Source organism: Falco biarmicus, chromosome 6 (assembly GCF_023638135.1).
Source record: "Falco biarmicus isolate bFalBia1 chromosome 6, bFalBia1.pri, whole genome shotgun sequence".
Lineage (NCBI taxonomy): Eukaryota > Metazoa > Chordata > Aves > Falconiformes > Falconidae > Falco > Falco biarmicus.
Window position 1 is genome coordinate 63484943 of NC_079293.1, and position 27767 is coordinate 63512709.

The following is a 27767-nucleotide window of genomic DNA, read 5'->3' on the forward strand; positions in this document are numbered from 1 at the left end:
AAAGTCTCAGAAAGTATCTCTACTTAGTGGATTTAAAACTGCTGATGGTTAAGCCAAATGCTGTACATTTGCATAGAAATGTAGTTACAAAACAAATGCAAATGATTTCAGAGCTTTACAAAGTCTAGCATCAGGACTTTTTCATTGTCTGATGAAATGAAAAAGTTGTGGGAAGATAATCAGCTGCTGTCCTGAACAAGAAAAATCACCTTTCTCATAAAAATAGAACTGGTCTTTTCTATCTGTAAATAATATCCTAAGTATACAGCCTCCTTTAACCACGGTATTATTAAATGTGGGGTTTGATGTCATAAACATTTTGTAGGATTGTTAATTTTATGAGGTACATTTTAACTATTTTAGACTAGCATATTAAGGATCTCTTTATGTATTGAGATAACATGGAAATATTAAGGCACAAGTTTATATTATACTGATATTTTCCTGTTATCCTTTGGTGATTTTTGATGTGCAGTATTTTTCTCACACAGTTATTAAGCACAAAAGGGCATACCTCCTGATGGTGCAGGACTAACACTGAGTAGAACGATTCTGGTCCCCCTTCTGGGCATGGGCCTGCAGTAGGAGGAAAAGATGTAGGCAGTTTTTAAAGGATTTTATAACGGTTCTAGAGTTTGTGGTTGGTCTATTCTAAAGCTGTTCACAGAGCACAGCAACATGGATCGACATGAATGCTTTAATTAAGGGATGAGTTCTAATGTATCCTTAAGCTGAGGATGAAATCAATCTCATAAATTCACTGAGAACTTAAACAATGTACCCTCTGCTTGCTCTGATTCAAGTCGTGGTAGCCACTTTGGAATAAATAGATTGTTTAAGTGATAATTAAAGTGTAAATTGCAGGTTGCATATAAGTGTCTCTAAATCATAGGAGTTAGGAAAAAGAAACTTTTTAGGTTATATCACACATCCTATTGCCAATGCAGTTTTGTTTATTGTATTACACATTTAAAACACTTTTGGCCATCTTGTAAAAAATACATGCAATTTTAGCAATAAATAATCAAGTAGAGAGCTATTTCTAATTTCTTACTGATGCTTTCCATACCATGCAACAACCTAGACTTTGATCTGATTCCTTGTTTTTCAGAGTTGAAAATGGAAATAGCAAAAAGTAAGTGAGTTCTCCTGAGACAGGGGCCGGCTGACAGAGGCTGACATTCAGGATCCCAAGTATGCATACTCACATCCAGCTCAGGAACACTGCACTTAGTGTTTCCTGTAAGTAGTAGCTGTAGGCTCCTTACACTGCACTTTGGCATCAGAAACCCTGCCCTGTTGTTACACATAGAGATTGCACCTAAAAATCTTAGAATACATTCATTTCACCTCATTGTCTGTATTCTAAATTTAAGAGCCTAATAGTGGCACTCTGAACAATCCAAATGGTGCTGTGTTTTGGCAGCATAATGCCTAAACTGGAATCATCAAAATACACAATTAGGATCTTGTCTATATTTTTGTATATAATATAAGTAAGTGTTTTAAGTTATTAAAAAAAATAATATATAAAAAAATAAGTAAGCATATGTATTTTCAATAGACTTTAACATATGTTCAGACCTGGCTAAAACTATGACCTTTCTTTAATTCAGGATAAAACTGTTGCAATTTATTTCGCAAAACCCAAACCTTGATCTGTTTGGATCCCTTTTTTAATACAGGAACATCCAGAATCTGAAAAATTCTGGCTCTCACGTGGCAAATGTTGATGCTGGGTACTTTATTAAAAGGTCCACTTTTCCTGGGACAATTTACATAATTTTAAATCCTACATAACCAAACTAATGTGGTACTAACACACTTGACTGTGTAGTTTAAAATTTGATGGCTCTTTAAGAGGCAGTTTTCTTGATTTTGTTTAAAATGATGGAAGCTTCTCAATTGACAGTAAAATTTCAATCTTATTTATATAGGAACAAAATGCATGGAACCTATAGCTCCAATTTTCCGCATTTATCTGAACAACTGTTTTTTAGTCCACTTCCAAGGAACAGTTTTCACAGATTATTTTCCTACGTACTTCTCACAATGTAGTTTCAAATTACGGATGTGAATAGTTTCTCCAATTCTTTGATATTAGTGATGGGAGAGGAAAGACAGAAAAATTCCTCTGAAAAAGTTGGAATCTAATAAACCCCCCTAAAATAATGTAATAAAACCCAATTGCGTTGGAACAACAGGCAGTGATGGAAATGAGTGTTGCAGTGGGTGAAATGAATAAAACTTGAAAAACAAGCAGTTGTTAGAGCCTGTGATGATTTTTAGGGTGTCCTTGAACTTTATTCTCCAGATGAACTCCATTTACAGGAGTGAAATAAAACCCTCCTTGGATGTACGATGGTGATAGCATTCATTACACACCCGAGCAGCTAAGTTATTCTTTACATGCCTATTTCCCAAAGATTGGCAAGAAATTACATTCAAAGACAGGCACTAGTAAATTTTGTGAAATGATTGAGAGATCAATGCCTTACTTTGTAAGGTGGTATTCTGTAAAATGATTTTTTCTTAGGCACAAATAAATTCCCTAATATTACAGTTCAGTTACGTAAGTCATGAGTTGGTCTGCATTTTAGAAGTGACAAGAATTCAGCTTTTTACATCTCCTTTTTGGCTTCTCAGAATGTAAATCTTTAAATCATCTTGCTGGCTGTGTGCCAGCAGCAGATTGGTCCTATGCATGTGTATCTAAATTTCAGTCCTTTCCGGGCGTTTAAGAAGCTTATAGTTATATAGTTCCTAATGACTTCTATGACAACTTGATGAAGTTTTGGTGTCAGGCACCTTATATAAATTTTGCTTCGCTTCTGAATTTGACCTCATGCAATTTCTCAGCAATATTGAAATCTATAATGCAGCAAAAAAAGATTGAAAACAAGACAAAAATAAGGAGGAGGTCCTGTTTTCTTCTTTTCACCTCTATAAATTCCAACCACAATTGAAACTCTCTGAATGAGGAGAAACGGCATTGATAGGCCTTTCACTTTTTTAACTTGTTAAAAGTGGCAGCTAAATACCCTACTTGAATATGCACAATTAAAGCAATTATACCGTTGGATATTTCTCCCATTATTTGATCTGCTTAACACATCAGGCAATGCTGTGTGCAGCAGTAATTTGTTTTCAAAAATAATTTTAAAAGTCTTCATTATCAGGAAAAAAGAGTTGATGTTCATCCTAATCTCTTCTCAGTTCCCTGCCTCTTTCTCTTATCATTAATGATAACAATTTTCTGGGCACTCATTGTGCCGCCAATGGCTTTAAAGGTAAAATATTAGACCTTTAAAATACACTATTGATTAAGCCGTGGAAAAAAAATGCAAAATTGAGCATACCATTGGCAAAGTTTGTCCAAGCATTCCTTTTTTCACGTTTTTTAAGGGAAGATTTTTTAATGATAATCTACAATCCCCCTCTGCCACCCCTTGTTTAGCACCCCATCCTAGGGCCTGCCCTCTCCAGATGCATCTCAGCTGACAGTGTGCTGTCCAGGAGTGACGGGGCTGAGTAAGGCAGTAAAGGTACCATGCTGCATACCTGATTGCCAGTGATCCACACACTTTGTTGTCTCACAAATGTCATAGATAAATAACGAAATATCATAAATAAATAACAAAAAATAGATGTTCATCTGCAATGAATTTTTGTACTCAAAGCTTCATAACACCTTTTATTTCCTACACTGCAAGCTGCTCAGGAACGTTAGCAATTGCAGGCGGTCCAGGTAACAAAGCTAATGTTTTCTTTAAAAAGTACAGGACATTCAGGGAAACCAGGCAAATCTTTACTAAATTAGGCTTTAACTTTTGTAGATTTTATTGTCCATATACCTGATAGATTCAGAGGTTAAGTAATAACATACGGGTTTAGGCAAACACCCAGATGTACATAAAAATATATTCTTGAGGAAAGCACATTAAAAGGATTTGGTTCCATTTTCACAGCTGTAATTTATAGACTACTCAGGGCATTTTTAATGGGTTGTATCAGACATCACCAGGCTGCTATATGTGGCAGGATTCAGGTCTTGGTTCCACCACAAGAACTATTACCCAAAGCTTTCTGGGTTTCATTCTCCTTGGTTTCCAGAACAGGAGAATTAAAGGTACAGTGGCAGTCCTTATCAGTACTGCCAAAACACTGAGAAGTTAAAATTTCTTGAGAAAAAAGAGGGGAGGGCACACATTTTCTGTAAAGCATTTTGCAGTTTGTGCCTGCACTACTCTACTTTTTGAGCTGCACTCCTCCATAACTGAAACGCTATTAAAGAAGTCTTTGGGTCAGATTTCCTTATTTTTGCTGAAAGTGAATACCAAATTGGAATCCAGCAATCATGACATGTTTCTCTTTTGAGTTACAAATGCTCATTTAACAGTTAGGTAAAGACAGTGAAATGAGGCCCTGTTTGAATTAACTCCCCAAGCAAAGCTCTTTAAGCTCAAAGCATTTTGTTTTTTGCTGCTTTTCCCTATCTAAAAGGACTTATGAAGTACAGGGACACTATGAATCTCTGTCACAGAGCATGCAGGGAGCTGAAAACAAGCTGAAAATGCATCGCCTTACAGCATTTCAGGCATGACCTTAAACAAACCTGCTCCACTTGTTCACCTCAGCATTTCATTACTTGGTTCAGGGATGGCAAAGGACTGCATCCCCCCCCACCGCTGCCTTTTCCAGGGGAGAGGGGAGCCACTGCCTGGGCTGTGCAAGGTCTCGAGGCTGCGCACCATGGAGCACTTCGCTGTGTCAGCTTGGATGGAGGCCGGCAGTCCAGTGGAAGGGCCGTGCCATGTGACTAACTAGATAGGAAGTTAAAGATATATGGGTTCCCATGATGATGGTGATAATAATTAAGCTATGCTATTTTGGTACCCATTTTTTCCACAAGGAGAGACATTAATTAGGCTAAAGTTTTCTTGTGTCTCTAGACCTTTACTTTTCTCCCCAGGCGAGAAATCTCATTGTCATTGCTGACCCTGAACTTTTTTTCCACCAGCATCTCCCTCTGGTTCATCACTACCACTACGGTTGGACCCTTGCCAGAGCTTGCCCTCACCCTGACCTTGTCTTTGATGAAATACTTGTTTATACCTTACTCGGTTCTCCACTCAGCTAATGCAATCCCCTCCTTTAAATTCCCTCCTGAATGGTCTCCTTGAGTTGTCTGGATTTAGTTCAGTGTTGCCAGGAGAACACAAGATGCATACTCCTGTTGTAACAAGCTCATTTGATGTTGGATAAAGAGTGGCAAGCTGAGGATATAGGATTACAATACCTTTTTTTTTTTCTTTTTCTTTTTTTCTAATGTGCTTTCTTGTTTCTGCTGTCAGAGCCCTGTTTGGATACCTTGTTATTGAATGTGCCTGGGGTGCCTGGGTCCCAGGCAGACACAGGAGGTGAAGTTTGGCTTCTGGAGAAGGCAGGCAGATGGGCAGGCTGGCTTAGCAACAACAGCCTGGGAAAGAAGGACAGGGGGTGCTGGTGGCTGCTGGGATCGAGGAGCTGCCAGCTTGCACAGGTAATTCAGACAACTCCAAGCTCAGCACTTGGCACGGTTTGGAGGGAAGAGGGGATGTGCAAGAGGAGTCTGCCCTGGGGAGTTTTTGCTTGTGAAGCAGTAGTAAGAGAGAACTGGGTGAACTGGGAGGATCTGGAGTAGATGGTCTTTACACTGAAAGCTTTCTGGGACAGTTAGGAGACAGCATGTTACCCATTACAGTGTGCTTCTGAGAATGTTAGGTCTTTCCTTTGATATAAAGAGATTGCGATTGCTTTTAATTTTAATTAGCTCCCATGAAGAAGTCCAGTTCTGGGGTGAAAGAGGAGGGAGGGAGTTATTGAGATGGAAGGGAAAGATTTAGGAGGAATGAGTTTGAGAAAATGAAGGGAAACTTTGAAGACATGAAGAGCATGCAAAGGGTGATTTTAGGGCAGTGTCTGTGCAAGTGGGTAACTGCGAGTTCTAGGAATGAAGGGACAGCGAAATGAAAACTTTTTTTCAGAAGGGAAATAGAAAATCAGAGGCATGAGGGCTTCTGCCCTAGGAAAGACTGCTTCTCTGCAGCAGTAATCACCTCTAATTGGAGAAGTCTCTAATCTAACTTCTAATCTAACCCACAATTAGTTTGGAGGTCTCTGTAAAATATTTCCTTTGTTCTTCTTATCTCAGCAACAATGAGGGACTGCCGGTGAAAAGGGCCTTGCAATGGGAATAAATTGACCTGGTGCTTTTTCAAGACCCTTTTCAATGACAAGACTCTTTCAGGGACCAAGCCCAAATTAAAATATTCCTAGAAATGCTAAAAGTGAGAAAGCACATCTCCTTTCTTTCTCAGCTGTCTTGTTGACTCCACTGTGGTCTACCCAGCCCACTCTTTGATTCCTCTCTAAGGACTCATTACTTTCTAATTTAATCCAGTTTACCACTCCTTGAGCTGAAATTTTGCAGAAGGGGACTAGGAAAGGTCAATGACTGAACATGTTATCTTGGTTTTAGGGTTCAACACAATTCTTAATTCAAACGGTTGCATTTTATATGATTAGATCACAGTTCCAAACTATCTGTCATCTCAGACTATCTTTATATTTACTATCTTTGATGTTTTAGTACCAGAAAAGTGTTTGCTCAGATATTTTTCTTATTTCAGTTTACAAACAAAAACATGAGATACTGTTTTGGACAGTCATCCATTTTCATCTCTGTGTAACTTAAAACTTCAGAATGACCCCAGTGCCTGCCTATGAGACAGGAAGACTGTAGTTGTAAAATCATGTTTCAGAACTGCCCAAGATTACTAATAACTGGGGGAGATCTTGTTAGTGCTCTTTTTTCTCATAATAAAATTAAGTTCCAATTGTACATACAGTGGACAAATATCTAAATAATTAAAGCCACCAGTGAAGCTATTATCAATTGCTGCTCTTAACTGTGTTGGCAGAAATGACAAGATCCTTGCTGTGTTTCTTCTGTTGACTAATGGGGGACACAGTTTCCATGAGCTGTCTTTCAGGCTCTTTTTTAGAAAAAAATAAGTTATTATTGAAGTTTTTCTCCTGTAACATCAACATAATTGAAGAAGCCTTTAAAATATATAAATTAATTGCCCTGTTGTAATTCTTCTTGCTTCAAATTTAAGCTATATCTTAGAACAGTTGAACTCTTGAATTCAATGTAATCCACAAAACTAAAAATAATATGGCTTCTTTCTACTGGACAGAGGAAATACTCTTATAAATAATAAGAACATTACAGTAGACAATCAACATCATCCATGTATAAACTGTTCTGTGGATGAACAATCTCATTCCCCAGTTTCAAAGTCTGTCCTGCCTGGGCTTGCTTTGTGGTCTTCATTACATTACACCACCTTTATGTGCCTGTTTCTCCAATGTGAAAATGCATCTGCTATAAACTATTTTGAAATATATGGTCATGAAATTCACACATTTCATATCGCTATTTTTATTTTACGTAAGGGAGTTGTACTGAGTCAGTTATTCTCAATGATAAATAGTGAAAATTGTCTCAAAACGTTTGCAATCAGTTCTCAGATATGTGGACATTAAAATATCTGAAAAAATATAGATTAGAAGTCCATACTAATTGTAGCTGTAAAAATCCACAAACAAAACCAAGTTCAGAATGCAGCATAATATCTTTCTGTAATGCTACTATGATCAAATTGTAGTTAATTCCTGGAACTACATCAGGGACATGATCAGATAGGAAAAATACAATTTACAGATATGAAAACTGCTATTTATAATACAACATAAATACATAGACACCATATCCAGTGCGTACCTTAACCTCATTTCAGTTTTGCCCACTGAAATAATAACCTACTTTAACAGCTTTGATCTTTTTAATCTTTTGAAGAATTAGAATCTTATTCTGGATCTGACATTTGAAATTCAGAACAATTTTGCTTTGACTTTGAATGCAGACCAATTTAAATAATTTAAACTTTAAACTACATTCAAGGAGTGCATTGTTGCCACCTATTTTCCTTAATCCAGCAGTCCCAATCTAATGCTTAAGGAACCTCCCTATTGTTCCAATCCTGCAGTGAAAACAGGGTGAAGTATGCAGACATTCATTTAATAAATTCCTGTCCAGCTCCCTTTTTTTCCCCTACCTTGTTAAGCCTCCTGTATTTCACTTTAGTTAAAATATTGTGCAAACATCATTTGACCTTTTTATCACCATGTCATGGGAGCCTATCTGAAAATGAGTGTACACAATGCTAAATATCTGCATTTGGGTGATTTTGTTATTATGATTGTTAAGATTAAAAGCATGTTAAAAAAAAAAACCAACAACCTAGAAAATGCATTAAAAAAGCATCAAAATAGACTAAATGGGCATATAAATACCTAAGATTTTAGGTCTTCCACTCTCCAGCTCAGCTGTTGCTGAATGGTAGAAACATCCAGTAACCCTGATACTTTTTTTCTATGACAGCTCCTTGAAAAGTTAAAATTTTGCTCCACAGAATGCCAAGAAATGCTTTGGGTTTGTAAAGTCAAGTTTTTCAGGTCACTGTCTTCCTCAGCCCAAGCTCATCACATTTCCCACAGAGCATAGTGCAGGAACGGTGGCTGTTTCCCTTCAGACTGAGATTGCAGGAGGAGTGATCATGACAGTTGCCTTGTTTGCCTGATCCTCTGTGGTTAGCAGCATCCTTATTCTAGTGTGAGTTGAATTTCTTCTTTTAGCTGATGGGATCAAGCTCCAACCTCCCATAGAGGTACCTCACTTCCAAGACATAGGGTGCTGGATACTGGTTTTGGATACTGTTGTGTTGGGTTTATTTATTTATTTATTTTTAATTTTTATTTTTTTATTTCAAAGGAAAGAAAAACACACATTCAAATAGTCTTCAATTTCTCTTTAATATTAATATATGCTGAAGTCCATTCCCATCTCAGACCAGAACTCCCAGGACTGACTCAAGCTTTTTAAGATTAAGATAAATGTTCGTAAATGAATGAAAGGAAACCTGAAATCATGTTGGAATTTAAAGAGGGTAAGATTTGTCTCTTTTAAACTCCAGAATTTATGACCCTTTAGAGTAAGTCCATGTTGGTAACAACAACAATCTTCACTTAATCATGTATGAGCAAACAAGTATTAACTAGCACAGTAACTTTTTGATGTAAACAGAGCCATTCACAGTAGGTACCAATGTACTTTGAATGTCATTGAAGATACTCAAAATGCAGCTGGACAAGGTGCAGAGCAACATGATCTCACTTTGAAGTTGGCCCCACTTTGAAAAAGGGGTTGGACTTTTTGACCTCCAGAGGTCCCTTCCAAACTATTCTATAACTTTATGACTGCTAACTTGCATTAAATCTATAATTGCTCTTTCCCCATCCAGATTTTACAGAGTGCCCATGGAGTTATTCCTGACTGATTAGCACTCAGCTCTGAAAGTGAGTGGTCTGGCTTCAGATTCATGACATCTACGCCTCAATATAAACTTTAGCATGCCTAGTTTGTGAGTTAAGATAAAACGGGTATGGAACACTCAAAAACTGTGCAGAAAATTAGTGTCCATGACTGTGTCCTCCGGCCAAGACACAGCCCAAAGTGGAGCTGGCAAGTGGCTAAAATGATGCAAGGTAGTTAGTTCAGCCTAAATGCAGACAGGCAACTCCAGGGGAGATTTATTCTGTCCTTCCCAGGCTTTATGTTCCTGCTGCCTTCCTGCCATCAGACAGAGCAATTGGGCAGCCACAGAGTGGCACAGATCCATTTACACTCTTAGTTTAATCATCTACAAAAGGTGGTTAGCTAGCAATATGCTAGGGCTAGCAATATGTAAAATCAACCTGGTCGTCTTTAGCATTAACATCTTTGTCACTGAACGTGTTGTGGGTTTAATCAGCAGCATATGCACATACTCTTAATTCCATCGTTCTCCTTAAACATAATATACATTACTTTACAGAGTAAAGCATATATCTAGGAGTTCATCAGGTGGCCTAAAAGGACATTTTTAGCATTCAGTTGCAGGATCCAGCACAAGTGCAGTCCTGCATGGCACATTTACCTCTTGTGCTGATGGCCTGGGACATGTTTTCAACTCTGGAGTATTTGACATAGAATATTCTACTGTTTTATCTTTTCCTGCAATGGATCTTGTAACTCAGTGCAGGAGATGGAAAGGAAGATGAGAGTTCAAGGTCCTCATTTCCTGCCTCCCTGACCAAAGTTGTATCTGGAGATGCAAAACTTGCAGAATAAAACTTTTCAAGATGCCATGCAGTTGGTGATTGAAAGAGCAACCACACGGCATCCTAAAGATTCTCTTTGAGACAGTCCCTGGTATTACTGGACTTTCTCAGCCTAGTTGTCTAGTCATCCTTGAAAACAGTAGGCTTATTCTTTGCTTCCGCTTGAACAGTTTCAGGATTTTTGCTAACTCATAGGCTTGCAATGTTAATTTTCAGAGCATATCTCATGTGGAGTCATACAGTGAGAATCGCTCTCTTAGTTACCAGATGAGCTCTAGGAACATGTCCTTACCTAACTAAGAGTATCAACTCCCACAGAAGTAATAATGAGAGACTACTTCAAGAAAAATGTCCTCTTGCAGAATGTTGTCTGTATAATTCTTCAAATCTCCCCAAGTTGCCCCAGATTACATATTTACTGAGAAAAGGCTGTACAAACTGATCCTTTGCAAAAAGTTCAAAAAACCAACCCTAAGAACTTTCCACAAGAGCTGTGCTTGAAAATTAAATAATATATGTTATCATAATCCATTCTACTGCTTCATTTAACATTGAAATCTCAGTGTTACATTTTTTCCATCTGTAGTATGTACACATTTTTGTGCACATTGTAATAAAGACATGGGGCCATGATGCTGTCAGAAGTTTTTCTGGTTCAATGATATATACATTAAGTCTTCCAAGTCCTACACCCTGCAGACCTCAAATTAGTCTCAGATGGCTTGACATGCTCTAATACTGCACTTGTATGTTTGTGAAGGCTCAGTGAATTGGTTATTACTTATGCTTGGTTAATATCAATGTAGACAGAATTGACATGTTTAAAACAAATAGTGGTCTGAGCAACTATTGATGGTTTTTTGCAGCCAGTGTTTAGGGAATTCTTCATCAGGAAGATTGATTTTCTTTTTGACACTGTTAGACTGTCTAAAGAGGCTTTTGCATTTTTCAATGTGTTTGGTTTTTTTTTCATCCCTGCTTTTGCATCTTTCAGGTTTCAGCAGGGTTGGTAGGCTAGTTGTTTACCTTAGCTCTGGTCATCCTGAATGCCTGTTCTTCCCCTTATCTCTCTGGTGGTATCCTCTCCATCTGTTCAGTAAGCACTAACAATTTTCAGCCTTATCTTTTAAGACCATCTTCAGGAGCTGTTTTGCAAATATTTTCTGAAAAGGACATGGCACTTAGAAAGTCCAGCTGCAAAACCATTTAACTGAGATTTCAGGGGAGAACATACAGAAATGAACATAAGCACTGTTGCTTTACTTTTTTTTTTTCTTATGTAGAATTCTTGGTATTTTCACTAAGCTTTAATCCCCACCGCCTATGAAAAAGCAGCATTTCGAGAAAGGTTGGGAGATGACAGGCAAGGCTAAAACTGTAACTTCAAGTAAGATGCACTTATCTGAATTTACTCCACCAATAGGTATGTAAATAGAAAGCTATTAAAGGAGGCATACATCATCTTTAATATGAATATCTTCACAAGCAGCAGACGTAAAATGCAATAAAGATGAATGAACATAGTTCATCTCTATTCCTTCTTGTTCCCCATTTTCAAAAGTAACCCTGAAATTAGATTGACTACTGTGAGTTTCACTATTTATTTGGTTTTCTGAATATACCTTCAAGGAGGATCAGCACACCAACATAATGTAAGTTTGCTCTATAAGGCTATTAATATACTGTAATTAACAAACAGCATAATCAATCATCTGGCTTATTGCTGGGTGTCTTACATGTTTTGAATTGTCTGAAGGAAGGAGACTCTAACAGTAAAGGACACTGTGTTATCCAGATCACCATCTTTACAGTGACAGGTGCTATAAATTACAGGAAACAGGAGAAAAAAGAGCTGACCAAGATTCCCCCAAATCTTGTGAGAATTATGTCATTTCCAAGTGTGTCTGTATCTTGAATTAGGGTGAAGAAAATCTAGAACTGCCTTATAAAGTAGTTACTTTTCAGCTTAGATACATTTCTGAAAAAGTTGCTCGTGAAAGTCCCTTAAAGAAGTGGTAATGGGAAAACAGGGAAGTTTTTCTTATGGGTAAAACTGGTTAAAATAAAGGAAACTCAGAGTAGAAATATATGGCCTGCTTTAAGTGGAATGAGATCATCACTAAAGTCTCACAGGGATCTCTGTTTATTCTTCAATAAAGCAATCAACAATTCTAAAAAGAGGGTGGGTGACCAGTGAAGAGGCAAAGTTCTCTGGTGATACTGAGTTTTTCAGGATGATAAAACCAAAATTTAGCTTCAGAGTATTTCACAAGGACATCCTGATATTGATTGTCTTAGAAATACAATAGCAGATTATATTAAATCCTCCTAAATGTAAAGGAATGCTCATGCAAAAAAATTATGTTCTGTTGCAAAGCGATGGGCTCTGAGCTGACTGTCATTGAAGAATTAAATCTCAGGGCTAAAACAGCAAACTTCATAAGAATATGAACTCAAGACCTGGTCCTGGTAAAAAAGTTGAATTGAACATTACAAGGCATTTGAGAAAGTGGGAACAGCAGAAGAGGGAATATGACTACACTGCTGTTTGAATCCACCTGGGGCTCTGAACAGGACAGCAATGAAGGCAGAAGCTGACCACAAGGACTACTGCACCCTCCCAGACACTGGACATTCTTCAGAAATCTCATTTGTCATCAGCCACTGACATTTGTAAACAACTCGTGATATTCAGAAGAATCACAAGAGTTAATATCTTGATTTTCCTCATTCACACAAGTGAGTGAAGATTCATATTGGTTGGGAAAGAGTCATACTGAGAAGTAAACAAGCAAACCACTTCCCCATTAAACAATTAATGAGGGCAGTGTAATTTAAGAGTAAGAATTGCCATAATTTCCAAGCACATCCTCTGTCTTGGGATCACTTGTAATGAGCTATAGATGCCAAACTGACTATGTTTCTTATGTAGAGGTGTTGTGTATTGAAATAATTATAAGGACAATTTGATGTTTAATATAAAGATTATAAGTTTTCAAGTGTAGAATATTGTTGATGCAACTCATTTTAGACAAGATTTGGCCTGAAACCTGGTATGTTTTATAACTGTGATCCAGAGTCACATACTGGACTAATGAAAACTTTGGTTTCTTTTATTTGTGAGCAATTGGACTTTGCTCCAAATGGATTTGCACTAAATGGATTAGCGAAGAAAAAGTTAGCAAGGTTTTCTTACCATATATTAAATTGTCATTAACATAAAGCACACTGGGAAATCTTGCACAGTAGGGAATGTGGGTATAGAAGAAACTGTGTCTCACAAAACTAATAAAAAACAAGCAGCAACAAAATATCTAACACCACTGATAAAATACCCATTAGATTTATTGTAATGGTTATTTAGCTTTCTATTGAAGGAGTTAAATCTTTTCACTGAAATGCTGATGTCCTGTCTGATGAACTGTAGAAGCAGTGGACTGGAAACTTATTTTGGGGGTAAAAGGTAGGTGCCATCGTATTTGCAACTATTCTACACAGGCCTGTTATGCTCTGTACCATGAACTACCATTGGTCTCTAACACATCTCTGGCAGAAACACACATAGCATTCTGCTATTCCAGCTATTTATTTGCAAAGCTCTTACCATTGTTTTTTGCATGATTTCATACAAAATTTATACACTGTCTACATCAGTGAGACATAGGAAAACCTTAACAGGAAAACAAATAGCACCTAGGGGGGCTCGTGCAATCTTTGAAGTCTTTGTGTGGTTACAGGATGGGGAAATGCATAATAGTGTTATTATATCCAAGTGTAAACTGAGGAGAAATTGGTTTCACTGCCCCATTACTTTGGAGGGGGGCAGGAATTAAACATCATGCTGTCAGGTGGGTGAAAGCTGTTGACTTTCTCATAGAAACCTTTTTGGCAGGCCAAAGGATGGAGTTTAGGGCAGTAACCCAAGAAGGAGATAACTTGAGTACAGAAGGAGAAACTGAGGACTGAGTTAAAGCATGCAGTGGAGAAGTTGCAGAGAAGGTCAAACTCAGATATAAAGTCTGCTTTTGGGCCCGAACCGAGATCTCTAAATATTACTGTATGGAGATACCAGGCACAGATGTTTTCGGAGTGTGTTCTGTTGCTGCTTCTTTACTGAATTTGGTTTCCAATCTAAAGGTACAGTCCTCTGTGTTGATAGTAAGCCAGTCAGGTCTCCCTTGGTCCTGTCCTCAAACTCTTTCAACAGATCTCCAACTCTATCACCAGCTGAGTGTTCCCACCTTGAGCACTGGAGCTCATCTGACTCCATGTTGTGCTAAGTTTAGGAGGAAAAGGGGAAAAGCACTGAACTGAATAGAATAAACAGAATAACAGGGTGTTTCGGTATTTTTTTGGTTTTGTTGTTTTGGGTTATTTTACTCTTTTTGAATAACCTGAAACCATGGTGCTTTGCCAGGCAAGCACCTTGCCAACATAATGGAGGAGAAATAAAAACTGGGTTAGGGGGAAAATTGTTGAGGAATAGGACTACAACAGCTCTGGCTTGGATTGGTTTACATTGCCAGGAAGCTGCATCCTTCACCTCTTACAGGTGAGGATATGCCACCAGTAACACAGGAGGTTGGATCAGGATTTCATTTGCCGCCTTCTCATTTACTACGATTTGATTTGTGTTACAGAGACATCTCTATGCCCAAAACGCATTCAGTTAAGATGAAATTAAGTGATAGTTACACTCCTAATGCACTGCAACCATGGAAGGACACTCAGCCCACATAAGTGTGAACTAGACCTTATCTGAAATCCTCCCATCAAACAAAACCAGTGACAACCCCTCCCGTTTGCATGCCATGGTCATCAGTTCTTCAGCACAACTCTTAGCTTTGCAAGTCTGCTCCTGTTGTGCTGTGTGGTGTGCTGCCAGTGCAGACACAGCTTCGCTCTTTGGAGAGAGGGTAAACTTGGAGTGGACTGGGAGATTTTTATTTCTGGTTTCAGTCACCAGCCTTCTGGAGTGGATCAGTGCTCTGAGAAAGACTGTCCCATATAGAAAGTGAGTAATTTCTTTATCCCAAAACAGGAACCCCTGATTTAGATACTTACTCTTATCTTAGCATATGAATAAGGTACTTCGTGGTGACATTAGGCAGGAATATATCACTGGTCTTGGAAACGGTCTGTCGTTACAGGGGCACAGGTTGCCTGGCACTCTTGTGGTTCTTCGCTTTGTGCCAAAACACGTAACGCTCTAGCATTAATATCTGCCCAGCACAGGCTGGCTACAAAATCCCAAAGATATGAAGGTTTCTAGAAAAGTGGGAAGCTGTTATACACAGCCCACACAAATGTTCAGCAAAGTTATAAGCCAGGCCATCTAAAACAATAATGCTAAATTTAGAGATTTTGAGATTTAAAACCTTCTTTCTTTAGTTGGATTTTGACTCTCCTTTTCATTACTCTTGATGTATGTTAACCTCAAAAAATAAGCAATTAAGAAAAGAGAAAATATAAAATGTTTATATATTCACATGGTCCTAGCACCCAGTTTTCAAATTATTGCGAGGTTTGTGATGAAACCTCAAGACCTGGCAGCACTATATTGAGAGAAAAAAAGCAAGTGCTTAGAACAAATAAACAAAATTTCCCCCAGATACAACTGTAAAAGAGTACATAATAGTAAGTGGTTATGGTAGCTATAGTGATTTATCATTTCACGCCATCCCATTGTCAGTGTTGAAATAGCACTGAAGACAATGGCTGCTGAAAAAGTCTGAAAAATGGACCTTATTTATTCAAAATATGTTCTCTGAGTTTATCTCATCTATGTCTTCCACCAGCCTGGACATTTCTGCAACACATACGTGTGTGTGTGTATGTATATTTTTTTATATATATATATATATATATAGATAAATATATGAGATAAGAAAACAGGACTAACTGTCATTACCTGTCTTCCAGTAGCAAATATGTGCTAACTATTCTGTTTATCTTAAATAAAACTTTCTTACTTTCCAGCCTGGTAATGTATGATTGTAATCACACACAGTACCTGAGTCTAGTGATTTTACTGTGTACTAACCAGAGAAACAGTAACTCAAAGCAGATGTTAGCTGACACTGATTATATTTTTCTAACAGTGTGATCTGAAAAGGCACTTGATCATTTATATATGTATCCATACCCTCTGGTGTGCTTTTCGATGTTTAAAGTCTATAGTGTTTAAAAGCTTGCCTGAAGTCACACAGAGATTGTAAAAAGGAGAAAAAAACCTATATTACTTCGTTATGTTGTAAGACAGCACCATTTCACTTACATAATTTTTGTATCTGCTGTCCTTCCTCTCTCCTGGGAAAAGAAACAAATTTTTATTCCTATCTCATGGTTTGTTTCAGTTGCCAGTGTTGTCACCAAGTATTTGGTTTGCCTGCAAATTCACTGTACTTTGGTCTCAGTCAGTTTTTAGGCTATTTTTCTAACATAAACACTTAGGGCATGACCCTTTGTTATACCCCATGTTTGTTTATTGACTCATTTGCACTTAAAATATATTCTTGGAGAGACTTTTTTTCCAGTGTATTGGTTCAAAACCGCTCCTAGTCAGATTTTTTTAACTAGTGTGGGAATTAGTATGTGTGTTCAGAGACAAGTATTCAGGATTTTCTTTTTTTCTTCCCATAAGTTCACTGAATAAATTAATAGAAGTCACAGTTTCCCAGGGCTTCTGTTTTTTTTCTGTTTATTCATTTCTTAGTGTGTACATAAAAATTATGTTAATCTCCTCCTCTGTTTCCATATAGGTGCAAATTGTTATAAAAGGATGATAAGGTATACCTCTATTAAGACATGCGGAGCTGATTTGCAAAAGAAAGAAGAGATTAAATGATTCAGCAAAAGATATTTCCGTTGCTTCCCTACTGTCCTACCAAAGCTCTTCATCCCACCTAATTGCTCAGAGAAAAGCTGCCTCATTTTCCCAGCAGTACAATGCTAGGGCAAGCATTAGACAGCTGCCCAGAGGTAATGTCTGTAATCTGTCTGCGGAGAAGCATCTTTAAAAACAAGACTATTCAGTGTTATGAAATATTTCTAAGAGGCTGTTTGTTTTTCTGAAGGGTTCTTTTTTTACGTAAATCACTGGACACCAGTCAGACAACAGAGGAGCCTTTTCATCTCTAGACAACTCTTCAAAGACTTGGATGGGAATTTAGCCACATGATGGCTTCCACTGAAGGATGATGTACAATTAGATCTATGTATTACTTAACCAGTGGGTTTTGAGCTTTGTCAGTCGGTGAAGCTGTAAACACTTTCTGTGAAAGATACAGTCTCTTTAGAAATTTCACAAACATGGACAGTTCCATGCATATTTGAAGGTGTTTTCCATAATCATCTTTCACACATTAGAAACAGTATGTGAGCCACTTTAGCCATCTACAGGCCATTCTCCAGAGGAATTTCATGAACCTTTTCCCTGTATTGTAAATCTGTGCAACTCACAAACATAAAAGTGAAAAAATAGCTTGCTAATTTAGCTCTAGATGTCAGTTTTCTGTAGCATTAAGCAAATATGATTTAGAAGTGATATAGAACTTCTGTGTTTTCTACGTAACTCGAGTCTTGTGTAGAAGAACCTGTAGGACCTCATCCAAAATCTAGTGAAACCTCTGGGATCCTTTCCATCAAGGAAGACTTTCTTGGTCCTTATGATGACATTGAATAAAAAGAAAATGCTTTTCTTCACTTAGCTTTGCTTTTCTTAAATGTATTGTCTGTCCTCTGGCTGTAATGACTGTACCCTCTGTGCTCATAATGACAATTAGACTTCATGAAAATCTTTCAGACACTGATGAGGTCTTCTCACTAGAAGAGGAGAGCTTTAATGTCTAGTCAGGACTGCAGAGAGATTTTGCTTCTTGAATGAGTCCATTAGGCACCTCTCCTGGTTACCTGAGGTACTTGAGGTATCATAATTCACTCTGGCTTCCCAGCAGAGAAGGGATTTCAGAGATACTTCTTCCACTACAGACTCATCTGTCACATCTCACATCTTCCACTGTGCCTGTAAGGGCTGGTGTAACCCAGACCTGAATTGATATTGTGGTTGACAAAATGCATTGGGAGTCTTCTGCATGAAAGTTTTTTTCTCTGACAGCAGCCCTAGCTACTGTACAAAATTTCCTTTGTTTACTCTAATGAGAGTAACTTATCTAGTTGGAAGTATAAAGGGAATGCATTTAGGTAATTCAGAATATAATTACCCAGGCTGGCATTAGGCCAAGATGTGGGAATTAGCAACACTGAACCTGAGAAAAATGTTGGTGATGCTCTATTTCCTTTTACTGTTATAAAGAAATTGCTGTTTGTGTAGTGACCGTTGCAGGTGGCTGCACATCTGACATCCCCCTTACAATGCATTACAGCTTTATTTGTACTTCTACATTGCTAGGGAGAAGACAAGTCACTGTTTTTTATTACTGATGGAAGAAGTTTAAATTGTGGATGGGCTATGGTTAATGGTGAGAAAGGAAAGATTATTGGAATAAGAGCTTTAACTGTGAGGAAGAAAAGAACCAGGAAATAATGTGTAGCTACTTCATGTATGGATGGGCTTGTTCTGGGGTGGCAGGACTTAGCCATTTATCTGCACATAGCTAAGTGTAACGTGAATTTAGGAGTTAAGTCACTCAGTACCACTGCATACTAGCACACCCACTTTGAAAAAGGAAACACTGAAAATTTGGGTATTAGGATGTTTTTAGAGGCTAAGATTTGGAAGATCTCAATTCTGTCTTACACCAGAAGCTCCCTGTGTGATTGTAGGCAAAGCACATTCAAACCTGAAGATGTAGATTTTGTACAGCAGCCAGGCACCTAAAAGTAAGGTGTTGTGCCATGGAACTGTTGCAGTGCTCAAGTGCATTTTGTAGACTTGAATCTCAATCTCTGTTCCTTGGTATTGGCTGGTTGCAAAATACAAGTAGCTGCCCTTCCCTACCCAGGAAAGGTGGTTAGAACAAGTGCCACAGGGCAGATGAGATACTCTTGTACCTGTATAAACACTGTGTTTAAGCCAGGTGGATAAAGACAATGACTCATACAGAAAATATGTTTAGTTTTATGGACTTTCCTTAATAATGGTTAAATATGTTCCGTGCTTTCTGGTATGATCCATATACAGGATATAAACCTGGTCCTGCTCCCAGAAAACAAGATTACACCTATCTCATTTGACTCAGCTGACAACTGAGTTGTCCTGTCTAAACTGCAGATTCTGTGTGTAGTCAGGCAAGGGGGCAAGCCTCTCCAGGAAGCAGCTCATATCATCTTAAAACAGGTGTCTAAGCCAGAGGGGGCTGAGAACAAGCCCTTTTGAGGAGTCTGTCTTATTCACAAGCTAGTGAGGAGAGTCTCTGGATGGCTAGTTCAGCCAAGGCACCGACCTGGTTGATGGCTAAGTAAGATTAAATGAATCCCACTCTGGTCTTCTACCACGTGACAGAAGACCCTTGAGGAAGTTCAAGGGTTTAATATCCCTCATGATCCATGGGATATAGTGATATTAAAAATCTATGTCCATAGCAAAATTTCTTGTTATAAAGCATTCTTACTAGGTGATCTGTGATAAATCTCTTCTCCTTAGCTCTTGGAATTGTATCTTTACATGCCCTAAATAAAACGTATTCTGATAAAACCCCATCCACTATAAAAGAAAGGCTAATGTAGTTGAACTTTCTTTATGTCAGCTGGACAATGACAAATAGTACTCCTCCTATGACAGCTAAATAATTAAAGCTTGCTTTGTGAAACATTACTTACCTGTAATGAGTCATGTGTGGTTAAGAGAGAAAACAACAGCAACAAGAAGGCAATGAATGTTTCAACTGGAAACTTGATGCCTTTTGCCTAAGCTAAAGCAAAATCAGATGAAGCCACTGTAATAGAAACCCCTCTCCAGGTTCCAGAGCCATGCATACAGCCTTACATTGTCACTTCTGCGATTATTTGAAGGCAGGAAAGAAGAGTGTTGATGCTGAATTGCTTGGGACTAAAGGGCTTGGTCATTTGTCTCAATTTTCATGCTGTAGCAAGTCTTCAACTCTGGAAAACCAAGACAGGTCTCTCCAAAGCAAAAATCGTAAACCGTATGCCACAGCTTGAATGGTCTGAGGGACTCTTTCGTACAGACAATAATGTGAATAGTTCATGAAGGCTTATTGGCCGTCAGTGGAATGGAGCATATACAATGCTGCTATTCCAGTTGTGAGAGAAATCCTGCACTCACAGTGTATTTTGTGGCAGACAGAGTGGGGCATATTTTATACACAGTGCTACCTTGTGTTTTGTAACCCTTTCAGATCTCCACTGAAAATGTTTGTAAAATAGACATCTCACATATTTAATATTAATCTAATGAATTACTTAAATGTCACAATAAAATTAGGCATGGACAAGAGCATCTATAAGTCATTCAGAAAATGAAAACTGATATATGAATTTCCTCACCTCTTCAGATACTTCTGTTCTATATTCTCTATTATTCCTTAAATCAGTGAATATATGCTTCTACTGTGGGGACTCCTTGATCCCTTGAAATGCAAGATGTGTGAAGCTTCTAACTATATTCCTTAAAGGAAAAAAAAAAAAAAAAGGTGCGTGTGACACAGAGGAATCAATATAAACATATATGACAGCAGCTTGGAGCTGCATGCAGTAGCATAAGTAAACAGAGTGACAGGATGACTTTTCAAAACAAGCTTGTCATGTTTATGCTGTTATCAGCTCTCTTGACAACGATTTTCCCATCAGCTAATTACAGACTTAATTAGGGCATTAACACAGTCTTGCCCCCACACCTCTTGCCTTCCCCCAGCTAAGCACTGGGTCATTACTGGGAGGAGAGAACACAAGTAAGGAAATAGGAAAGAAAGAAAAGAATAAAGAAAGAGAGAGAAATAAGAAAAAACGGAAAAAAAGTAAGGAATGAAGGAGTGAAGGAATAGCATAATTTTGATTGCATTCCACAGGGTGTGAGGGAAACAAGCAGTGCTTTTCTGTGCTTTGTACCAGGTTTTGCAAGACAGTTCACAGTAGCAAGCTGGCCAGTCGGCTCCACCAAGAGAAATGAGATTAATTTTTGTGATTTCCTGTTGTAAATGCTTACAAATGCAAGAAATATGAGTTCCTCTGTGTTTTGTTAAGATACATCCCTCATCCTCATGCAGAGTAGCTGCTCTGTGGAGTGAAGATCCTTCCTATGTACAAGATGTTACATAGCAAGTTTTAAGATGCTTTTGGCAGGCTGTGCTTTTCAGGGGTAGAGATGCTAATTGCTCACCTGGAGCTTGTACAATGGCTTCACATCAATTAAAAAAGATGTGGTGCATTTTGCAGCATCCAGTCCCTGTGGACAGTTCCCATGAATCACACCCAGACTAGAGCTCCATGGCAGACACATACCAATAGTAACTAAAGTAACCTTGAGCATTTTTATCACAGTTATTCTTCATAATGACACATTATAATATATTACTACTTCTACACCTTTGTTCTGTAACTAGTAAAAGACCTAAATTTCCTGGGTTTCTTTATTATTTCAACAATTTCCTGGTATTTCATCAATTTCCTAGCATTTATCCTCTCCAGTATAAGTGGTAGACCATGTCTTTGGTAGCAGGAAGTTTGGCTCACTAATCTTTGAAACCCCCATTCACTGCCATAAGACATTCCCAATTAAGCTCAGGTACTATGAATTGTAGCTTATTGCTTCTGACCTTCAGAATTGCCTGGTCAGTACAAGCATGCCTGAGTTCATACCTTTTCTTTACTTGTATTACTGAAGTGCACAGTTGAAGGTCAGTGATATGGCAATCCGTTGGATGCACTGGACCAGGAGAAGCCCAGAGTTGGTGGTACCCAAACCCAAGACTGAACTACAGCACAGGTATCTCTGCAATGTGCATACGCAAATGTTATATCCACTGGGTGGCTTCCAGGCAAATTAATAAAATTGTTTCCATTGGAGTCACTAGAAGGTGTTAAACAGTAGTTATTAGAAACCAATAAGATTTAAAATCCACATGTCCAGATGATTTGTTCCTAAGGAGATGTTAGAGGAGCTCTTACAATAGGTGTTTATATTTGGTCTGACTTTGGAAAATGCCTAGGAACCTTCTGAAGAAGTGTGAAACTCTTCAAAAAAGTGAAGAAACACCTAGATAACCTTAAGCCTTGTGCTCTAAGACATTTGTCAGTCCAGGACAGGAAAACTGACTGGACAGTCTGAGTCTTCATTAAGCAGTAGACAATGGAGAATTATTAAACTAGTACCAGTCAACACATGGAATATGGAAAATAAAGCTTCTTGTTACTGCTTAGGCTAGTTCACTTGATACAGATAATAGCATCAATGTAGTAGATTTCTGTAAAAGGACTGATGCACTTCTTTTTGCTTTAAAACCTAGATAAAATAAAATCAACATGGCATGTATCAAAGGAACTAAAATTTGGAGGCATATCAAATCTCAAAATATAATTGTAAACAGGGAACCATCAATGAACAGATGCAGGGTTCTGAAAAGGTCACTGTTTTTCCTAAAATATTTAATGTTTTTACAAAGAACCTGGAAGAGAAAAAAAAATACTGACTGAGCTTACAGAACGTAAGAGTAAGGAAAGAATGATAAATTAAAAAAAGAATCAGTCACTCTTGCAGAAAAACATAAGCCAGTATGTGATTTAGTTAGGTGAAATAGGAAAAAGTGGTAGCAAGAAAGCAGATGTACCTTATCTATAAGAAGAACCTGAAAAGGACGAGAAGGTTATGATCAGTAGAATAATATTTTTGGGTTTGCTAGTGTTATGATTATAACTTCTACTTAATGTAGGGCTTAGGAACAACTGTCTTCAGCAAAGACTGTGTGATGCTTGCAGAGATACAGAACAAAAATGCAACTTCTGTCTTCAAGAAGCTGCTAATGAAATTTTGCATCCAAAAGGCCTGTGTCATTTTTGTATTTGATTGGAGTGGAGAAGCACCCAAACTGGGTGCTAAGGTGACAGACAGATATATGGAGATGCATTGAAGCCATAGACATGAGCAAAGGACTAGAAAACCTGCCTTATATGAAATGCTGATGATGTTCAACCTGGTTAGAAAGTCTAAGAAAGGCTATGAGTATCTTCCTTAGACTTTTTAAGTTTATAAAGGGTTGAAAAGCGGGTAGTAAAGGGCTTTTCCAGTCTGTAGAAAAAGGATATAATTTAAATGCAATTAGATTTGATAAAGTCACCCTTTTTAATAGCATTGATATTACTCAAAAGATCTTAAGGGGTGAATCAAGACTGGTGGTTTTTTTTAAGTATATGTTTTAGTTAAAAAATATTAATTCAGAGAAAGCATTTGGCCTATCTTGCTTAGGAGGTCAGACCACATCAATCTTTTTTGGCTTTATTTATCTATCAATCTAGGAAATCTGTGATCATATTCTTTTAATATGATTCTCGCTCTCTGCCAATGAAAAACAATGACCCAAAGCTACTGTTGCACTCAGGGAATTGAAATTTTAATGGGCGTTGATCTAAGCATCTTACCTCTTAGGGTAAATTATATCCTCACTGTGATAAAAGAAGTGATAGCATGCTGGACCATTTGCTCTTATTGGTTGAGAATACGTATTAAGAAAAAAACCGTCAGAGGTAATTCATCCACGTTGTTCCTGCAGTGTTTCTCAGAAGGACTCTAGGTACCAGGTATTTTTATCTGTTGTCACTGGCTTTCACAATATTCTCCCAGTTGAGAAGGCCTCAGTGAAATTATATGTTCTTTTAAGATGGGTCACTTAGCTGAAGAAAGGCTGAAAATACCACATGGAGTTTCAGCTGCATAATTTCTAGTGATTATTGTGGGACCCTGTGTTCCTGGGCCTTGGGCAATGCTTTGAAAATGAAGGGGCTATTGCCCAATCTTTATGTCTGTGAAAGGAGATAAAATTAGAGCAGTTTTTAGAGTAAGCCCTGCAGGTTCACTGAGCAGCTGCCTTCAAAGGAAATTTCCCTGTCTTGATAAACAAGAAAACAGAAGCATCTAGGTTTGGACACGTCAGTCTTCTACTTGGGAATACTAGCTTTTAAAAATCAGATGGCTGAAAACATGAAGTGTTATCATCAACGAGAAAATATTACATATCTGTATGTGCTTTTTCTTAAAGTGATATTAAGTAGTTTTACTTATATAATCCCATTAGCCCAGAGTAAAAACATTAAGGTTTTATGCGTAGCTGAGTTACCTTGGACAAAGCATCTTTGTTTACAGCTTTGCTTTTGACCCTGTTTGTGGATGCTCTAAAGACACTAAGCTCTCTGACAATTCCTTTTTCTTTTTTAAAATGCTTTGGGAAGTTCTCATTGATTGGAATAAAATATGCTTTAATCATACTTTCTATACAATCCACTTGCAAGGCCTAACATAGGTTGATTTTGTTCAGACAAACCTCGTGGAGGTAGTCTCCACCCTTTGGTAGAGACCAACAGTGGAAGTAAGTGTCAAACCTCTCCCAGCAGCAGTTAAATTACAGATAATGTGGACTTATCTAATGTAGTACAGTATATGAGTAGGACAGCTGAGTCAAGATGAAAGTACATTTTTTTGTTTGTTGATTCGCTTTTCTGTCATTCCAAAAATGCTTTTAGTATGCATTGTGTTTCTGAATGCAAGGGTTCGGTTTTATTTACTGTCATTCAACCAAAGGAGAACAGGTTTATATTTGCAGAGGAATTCAAGTAAGGGGAAAAAAAAGTTCCTTTCAAAAATTTAATCCCTGGGAGTGATTTAATTACTGTCAGTTGAGGTATGAAAGATCAGGTTCTTTTGGGGACAGAACATCTCTGTGCAGAATTTATGTTAATTTGTGTTTATTTTAAGTGTCAATTAGCACCTCTAAATGTACTTTTCTGGTCATGGTGAGGGTGCTTGGCAATCCTGAAGCCACAGACAAATTAAACAAATTGCTTTTTTGCTCGTTATTTGCAGTACATGCACTTGAATATTCCTTTACTCTTGACATAACCAGCTTTCTGATTAATGAGTAATTCCTGTTTCTGATTTTATTTGTGTACTTACTGCCAGGAGCCTAGTGGGAATAGTAGGAATTAGGATAGAAAACTGTAGTGAGATTTTAATACATAGATACTCACAAAGAAGTGTCCATGAGCATCTCTCAATGATAGGAATAGACAAGTCTAACTCAGAAGAAATGAGTCAAGGATTTTACCATGCAGGCTGATACTGAAAGTCTGCAATGTCCACAGCACATTTGCTTTCCTTTAAGCTGTGATCTAGCAGCTGAAATTGTACAACTAGGCAGTTTTAGCACTAAATTCCTCTGAATTACAAAATTAAATGACTAACGGCTGACACGATGTGGAAAAATCAGCTATATCCATCTGTAAGCAGTCTTAGAAAACATCACAGAATTTTACTTTTCCTGATCTGGTCACCTAGGAAATACTAAATTGAGCAGCAAGAAAATATTTTTAGAAGACATAAGGAAAGTATTTCAGCACTTCCAACAGGAGACTGAAGCCTGTTGTTCAATACGATCCTCCCAACTTTATCAGTATACCAGAATGACGCTGATTTGTATAATCTGAAACATGTCTGGAGGGACTGGAAGATGTTACTTTGCCAACACTGTCTCTCTCTCAAAAAAAAGAGAAGAGTGATAAACGTCTCAGAAAAAAAAATTGTGAATGCTTGTTTTTTGCTCTCTTATAAGAAAGAACAAAAATAAGTCAAAGCAAACAATGACTATGGAGAATTAATGCTAAAAGCTAACTGCAGCTGTCAATTTTTTTTCTCCTCTATATCACACTTTTTGGTTGACAGTGAGTTTTCATGTGTCACCTGCATGTCTTTAACCCTGAATACTGCAAACTGGCCTGGGAACCAGGATTGCTAGTCTGCTGACTCACTGGAGCTTCGAGCAAGCAACTGAGCTAAAATTTCAAAAGTGTCATGTAAGTCTGGCACTGCCTTAGCCACTGCAGACCCCTCTTGACCTTATGCTGAAGGCACCTGCTCTGAAGGATAAGGAGGGAATCTTAACAGCATCTGCTGATGAAGATTTCACGGGTGCTGCTCCTCTCTGTGCAAGGCAAAGCCTCTCCTGCTTGCTGTGGGTGGGTCAGGGGAATGAAGGGGGAGACAGATCCTGCCCTCCTCTCTCCCCTGGCTCTTACAGCCTTGCTGAAAGCCTTGGGTCTATTTTGTAAGGCAACACCCTCGAGGTTGCTCTTAGGTACCGTGATCCAAACACTGATACCCTGTCTGTCTCCAGACGAATTAATTATTATGTTCCACACCTCACTGGCATGCTGTTAATGATTTCAACTCCAAACATAGGGGCACAAACGAGAATGAATATGGAAATTATGACTGTAATACCATTGAAAAAAATAAAAGCAATAACAGTAAAAATAACAATAACAGTGATAGTAATGTGTCAGTCACATGGTGAATGGATTTGCTATATTTAAACCAGCACAAAATGAATCATCTCTACTATATTAGTCAACTATACAGCAACTCTGTGTGTGCTTCCCTTTTCTCCTGCTGTCCCGCTCCCAACACCCACTTTCTCTAAGCTGTCCTCCAGCATTTGCTGTCTCCTCTCCCACCTCTTCCCAGCTCCTTAACTTCCCAGCCCAGCTGCCTTAGGCTGGCTGCTCAGCCCAGCACTGCCTTGGCCAAGCCACCAGGGACCTGCCTGCACCTGTGCAGCTGGTGCCTGCAGGATCTGTGCTGCCTGCAGTTCAGTGGGGCTCTGGGGAAGTGGTTTTCAGGGATCTAAGGAAACAAAGCACCCATATGATTCTTTAGGCAAGCTTATTTCTTGTGCAGAGGTAAGATAGGACTGAGTAAGGGGTAGCCAGCTCTACAGTATCTGCAGAACTTCAGGCTGCATTAACCCTTAATGTATGTGAACCTTACCAATGAGTGAGGGTTGATCTTGTCTACAAGTAACAAGTGGGCAGTGCCAGAACTGTCCTAGTGCCTCCATGTAGTTATCTCCAGTGTTTTGGCAGTGATTTCAAATTGCTGATGAATCACAGAGCAAATGTTTCCACAGAAGTTGATTGCTAAATTCCAAAAAACTTTAGTTCTGGGGTCTCTTTTCCAAATTACCTCAAAGCTAATTTATCTTTTCTTGGAGGCTGAATCAACTCTGCAGTGATTGGGACCCAAGTGTTTTCAGTGTAGGGGTAAGTAAACACTATTTTATCAAGAGGTCTGTCTTGCAAATGATTTAATCAAGTGATTGCTACAATGAGTAATAAAGTGATATTCTACCACAATCTCCTACTGCCTTTATTCAAGTAAGTTAATTCCTCTGCTCAATGCTGAGGATAAGTGAAAAGAAAATAAAAATGCAGAGAAAAGTCTAACATTTAGGAATGTGCAGCTCCAAAAGAGTTATGGTCTTAAACTGAATCAGGCTAATCTCTAGTTTAGAAATTATTATGTTTGCAAATAGTAACAT